The sequence below is a fragment of the Centroberyx affinis genome, unplaced genomic scaffold, assembly GCF_046629955.1.
Source record: "Centroberyx affinis isolate AG114_WGS23_722 - 3 ecotype Tasmania unplaced genomic scaffold, CSIRO-AGI_Caff_v1 ptg001780l_1, whole genome shotgun sequence".
Lineage (NCBI taxonomy): Eukaryota > Metazoa > Chordata > Actinopteri > Beryciformes > Berycidae > Centroberyx > Centroberyx affinis.
In genome coordinates, this window is record NW_027280173.1 from 85,572 (window position 1) to 91,508 (window position 5,937).

Consider the following 5,937-nt stretch of genomic DNA (forward strand, 5'->3'; position numbering starts at 1 on the left):
ACCCCACTCAGTTCCTAACTGCTGTTCTTTCACTTACAGTATAGAATGCTATATTAAGTGTATAGTTTGTTTCACAGCACAAACTAGTTGCTACCTTTGCAGGATGCAGCTATTACTTTCATCCTCCTGGTGTACAGTACTGATGTCCAAGAGTATTGTCACATTCTTCACAGTGATTCTAGTGTTTTTGCATGTCATTGCAGGTCTACTACTGGTGAATTGTTTGCTTCATGCAATATGTGACCATGTGACTGGAGAACTCTCATAGGCCATGTCCTTATTTAAGACTGTTTTATGTTATGTTAACAAAGCGAGCTCAAATACATACAGTGGTTCAGACTTCAAATGAAATGTGGCACTGCTGCCAAAGAACATTGAAGTCGGTGTTATTTGTAAAGGTAATCAAAGGTATATTCCGCAAATGTAGACTGTGCATTTTAATCACTTTGAAACATTGTGGTTACTCAGTGTTGCATTCATATAAGAACACATTCAAAGGACATTCATAGCATTTATATTCATAGCATATCCATAGACAGTTCAGTCAAAACTTGTGTACACGCACTCATAAAGGAAGAAAACAACACAGCTGACATGCCATAAAAAAGGGGACTTTATTATACCTCTGGGTTATTAGTACAGTTTATGAGTTGCACTTTGGTCAGGCCTTCAGTGTAACTGGCAGCAGGAAAGTAGGTTCGTTATTATTATTATTATTATTCGTAATTAGTAGAGACTTCATGAGAAAAGGAAAGGAATCTGCACACTACATAAAGATGCAATAAGCCACGTTTTGTGACCACTAGAGGGTGACAGAAACCACAATACACTTGTAGACTAGATGGCACTCAGAGTGCATACCTCCGCCAACACTATGCAATTGTCAATACATGGCTGTTCCACATGTTGGATTTCCACCAAAAAATTATTTCTTCCATGACACATTACCAACTTGTTTTACATCAGGAGATGCACACATTTTCATGACTGGACTTGAAACTGGACATGAGATATGCCTGTTCAAATTCTAGCCACTTTGAAGCAAAATTGGCAGGGCGGTTATGTCTAAATCGTAAATGAGCTCTACAATGCCCCCATGTTGTTTAATTGTAATGGAGGGTTTGCCTCTTCTGTCTGCCTGCTGATAGGCCACAAAGTTTGATGGTGTTATGTGAATCCATTCAGAAGTTGCATGCATTTTTATGAGAAACCACACACCCACTGCCATGCCCCCCTTTGGCCAATCGGTGCGAAAGGTTAATCAGTAATTCTTTGCCCCATGACCAACATTTCCAAAAAGTTTCATGGTGTTGCCTGAATCTATTCAGAAGTTCCGTGCCTTTTTGTGAGAAGCCACACCCAGTGCCACGACCCCCTTTGGTCAATCAGTGCAAAAAGATAATCAGTAATTCTTTGTCCCATGACCAACATTTCCACAAAGTTTCATGGTGTTGCGTGAATCCATTCAGAAATTACAAGCCTTTTTATGAGAAGCCACGCCCCCCTTTGGCCAATCGGTGTAAAAACTGTATCAAATGCAAATCTGTTAGTAACTTTTGGAGTTATCCTGCTAACAGACAGACAGAATAGGGCGAAAATATAACCCCCATCCAACTCCATTGGCGGAGGTAATAACACAGAGCAAAGCCACTGCACTATGGAGGCCTACCAAGAGAAAAACATCGCAAAGCACAAGCATAATAACAAATAATAATAATAATAAGCTTTATTTATATAGCACTTTTCGAAACACAGTTACAAAGTGCTTTACAGTCAAAATATAAGAAAGTCCAAAGACATTAATAACTACTAAAAGAGAAAAAGTAGAATAACAACAATGAGATGGAACAACAAAGGGGCAGGAACAGCATAAAAAACAAGGGGAAACAGTATAAAAACAACAACAAAACAAAAAAAGAGTAAGCAATGATCTTAAACAGACTTAAAAACAGGAGAACAAAATGGTGACATAAAAGCAGAAGAGACTATAAGAAGGCCTTCTTAAACAAGTGGGTTTTGAGAAGCAATTTAAAAGATGCTACTGAGTTTGGAAGTCTGAGTTCCTCTGGCAGGACTTCCAGAGCTCAGGGGCTCTTACAGCAAAGGCCCGGACACCCTTGGTCATTAGCCTGGACCTTGGAACAGTCAGGAAGGCCCTGCCTGAAGACCTCAGACTGCGCTCTGGCTCATACAGGGTTAAGAAATCTGTAATATAGCTAGGGGCTAAACCACATGGCGCTTTAGAAGTTAATAGTACGATCTTAAAATCGATTCTATACTTAACAGGCAACCAATGAAGAAAGGCTAAGATAGGGGTAATGTGGGCACGTTTTCTGGTATTTGTTAAGAGCCTGGCAGCTGTGCCAGCTGTAGACAAGAGAGAGAGTGCTGGCTGAGGCAAGTATACAGAGAGTTACATTAATCCAGCTGAGATTAAATGGATAACCTTCTCAAGGTCAGCAGCGGGAATTATCTTATTTTGGAGATATTCTTCACTTGGAAGAAGCAGGACTGAACAACACTCTACTTGAGTATCAAAAAGGTTAGAATCAAACAAAACACCTAGATTTTTTTAAACGGGCTTAACACTGGCTGCTAAACTGCCGAGTTTACTCTGGATTTGAGTTATGGAGTTTGATGGGCCAAATAGAACAATCTCTGTTTTGTTCAACTGAAGAAATTGCTGAGACATCCAGCAATTTATATCAGTAACGCAAGCCTGGAGACAAGTTAAACTGTCAGAATCGTGGGGTTTTAGACCTAGATATAGCTGGGTGTCATTCACAAAACAATGAACATATTGTGCTTTCGAGTAATGTGACGAACTGGTAGCATATAAATGGAGAACAGTAAGGGACCTAAAACCGACCCTTGAGGGACACCATGTGAAAGAAGTTGGAAGAAAAGTGACAGAGAAGGTTCTATTGGTAGGGTAAGAGCAGAACCAGTTTAGGGCATTGTCATTGATGCCAACCCATAATTCAAGGTGGTTTAGAAGGGAGAGAGTGGTGGACTGTGTCAAAGGCGGCACTGAGATCAAGTACTAATATTGAACTTTCTCCAGCGTCAGCTGGATCATTTGTGACCTTGACAAGGGCACTCTGTGCTGTGACGGGCACTAAAACCAGACTGAAATTCCTCAAAGAGGTTATTGTGGTTCAAGGGGGTCCATATTTGTTTTTTTGAGGAGAGGATTTGCTACGGCATGCCTAAAACAGGAGGGGAAAGAGCCAAGGAACTGTTAAAGGAATAGTTCACCCAAAAATGAAAATTCTGTCATTATCTAGTCACCCTCATGCCAGTTGAAACACAGGTGAAGTTTGCCCATATAACACACAAGGAGGTTGCCAGTACAACTCCATAGCAGCCTTCTCCAAAACAACTGAAGTCAGTGGGGAACAGGGGGCCATATCCACAAACATTCTGAGAATCCTCTCAGAGTCTTATCTTAGCCTAGAATTCCTTAGCAAGGAGTCCTAGCTTAGGAGTGATTTAGGAAAGTTCTCAGAGCGACTGAGCGAGGAATGGACAAGAACTTTTATCTTAGTGAGGAGGTGTGGTTGACTCCGTTGCTAGGTATGATGCTCTCTTTTGGACGCTGTCATTGGTTGATCAAGAAAAATCAACACGCCTCTTTTTGGCCATATTTTGGCCTTTTACCCACCCTGACGCCTGTTCTCCCTGAAACAATAAACTGTTTGGGGCTCAAACTACGTGTTTGCTGGTTGTGTTTGGGAGCGGGGAAAGAGGGGAGCCATCCATTCATGTTACGCCCCGGCCTAGGGGAAACCCGGGCGCAACATAAAAGGATGGCTCCCCTCTTTCCCCGCTCCCAAACACAACCAGCAAACACGTAGTTTGAGCCCCAAACAGTTTATTGTTTCAGGGAGAACAGGCGTCAGGGTGGGTAAAAGGCCAAAATAACAACCCAAAAGAAAACTAACACAGATTCCCTAATCTTACCTGCTTAAAGAAAAGAAACAAAATGACATGAGGCTTACCTACACTCCTAACCAAGGAAACACAGGAGAAAAAGGATCTCAAACAAAAAAGGCCACCCACCCCTACAACTCCCAGGGCTGTAACAAAGCAATGAACAGAACTAACACAGAGAACTAAGATGCTGGCAGGTTGGAGGCTGGCAAAGAAAGGAGGCGATCTCTTGACAGGTGGCAGCAGCTTTATACTTTGGTGTCTCAGCAGGAACCAATCACCGGCCAGGACACACCTACACAATCACACAGCACAACCAATCATAGCACACCACCTGCTGCTCATCAGACACACAGATGAGAGAGGGAGAGAAAGCACAGAGCAGAAGAACACAACAGTACATGGAAAACCACACATATGACCAAGGGTCATAACAGTCGTCCAGAATGCACACAAAGAATCACACAAGATAAGACACAAATTACTCAATATTAATGCGTGGTTTGCTTATACTATCAAAAATAAAAAAAAATAGAGCTCATTGGACAAAATCTTTGAAAACCACGAACGGTACTTTTTAATACTTGTACGGATCTCACAGGTTCACGCATTATGCCTTTATTTGGGTGAATGCAGTAATGTTATTATACTTTACTAATTTGATGCTAAGATTTGGTGAAAATGGCTCAAGACTTAGTAGTATTAGTATAATTTATAGACTATAGTGGCAAGCCTATATGAATAGGATTTTTGAACAAGAGTATATTGCCGATGATGCAGACGTGTGTCCCATCAGTGACCAGACAATACAGAGAAAACTCACTGTATCCATAGCTGCTGTTTTGTTGGTGCACGGTGTGCACGGCCAGTGGGAATTAAATAGGTTGCGTCACAATATGAGGCTGTGATTATTCTACTATGTGGTTGCATAGACCTAAATCACTGCTGCACTGTTTGCCTGTTGCTAAACATTAACATTGTGATAACTTTCATAATAATAATAGCATTAATGCGTCTTTCAGCCATTTTCTTCTCTCCTTAACAAACTCCTAAGTTCCTAAAAGTCCTCCTCTCTACTCTTAACAGTTAACAACCTAGCAAAGGACCGTGCATAAAGGCTAACAGCTAAGCTAAACGTACCTACAGAGAAGTGTCAGGTCGGGAGGAGCTTCGAGTCGGTCTGGGTTTTGACAACAAGCTTTAGAAAAGAGGAGAAAACAGCAACACAGCTGGTCTGCGTGTTTGGATATTGGTTTATATCATTATGTCTCAAGGAAAGTTCCATATAGCACCTGTTAGTTTCAGGATTGGTTATAGGGTCTGAAATCGCTTATTGCAGGTTTAATAGAAAATACCTTTTAGTCATGGCTATGATAAACTAATCACTAATGCTTTTTACTCCATTACACCATTCTGTGTTTTACATTCTGCTTTTAAACACAAATGTTGAATAAAATTTAATCAATCAATGATCATAACAGTTAAGCAGCAGCTTCGTTCACAACTATGGTATTTATAACTCAGCCATTGTATACTGTAGGAACTCCATTTAATGTTCAAAATGCTCATTATGACACGATGATCTGTGCATAAGCTTATATACCTTATTCCACTTTTAAAATGCGTACAATGTCAACCACTGTAAAATATTTATACAAAATCAAACAACTTGTCAGGTTACAGCAATCACAAACACTTTCTTCAGGAAAGGATAAAGGGCTATACAACTAAAGATAAACAAGACTAGGAAATGCTTTTCTAGTTTTCCACTGAAGTTAGTGATTTTTTTGGATAAAGCAATTAGCGAGTAGCTTTAGATTGTCAGATCTTTCACTCTTCAGCTTTTCACAAAACAGATGATTTCCAAGAAATGGTCTGACTGCAAAACAGAAAGTGAAAGTGTGTTGAAGCGTGTATTACACTGACTGCCACTAGAGGGCTGAGCAAGGTTTCATGTTTCTGTATTCACATTCAGAGCCTCATATTGTACTAAAAGGACAGGGA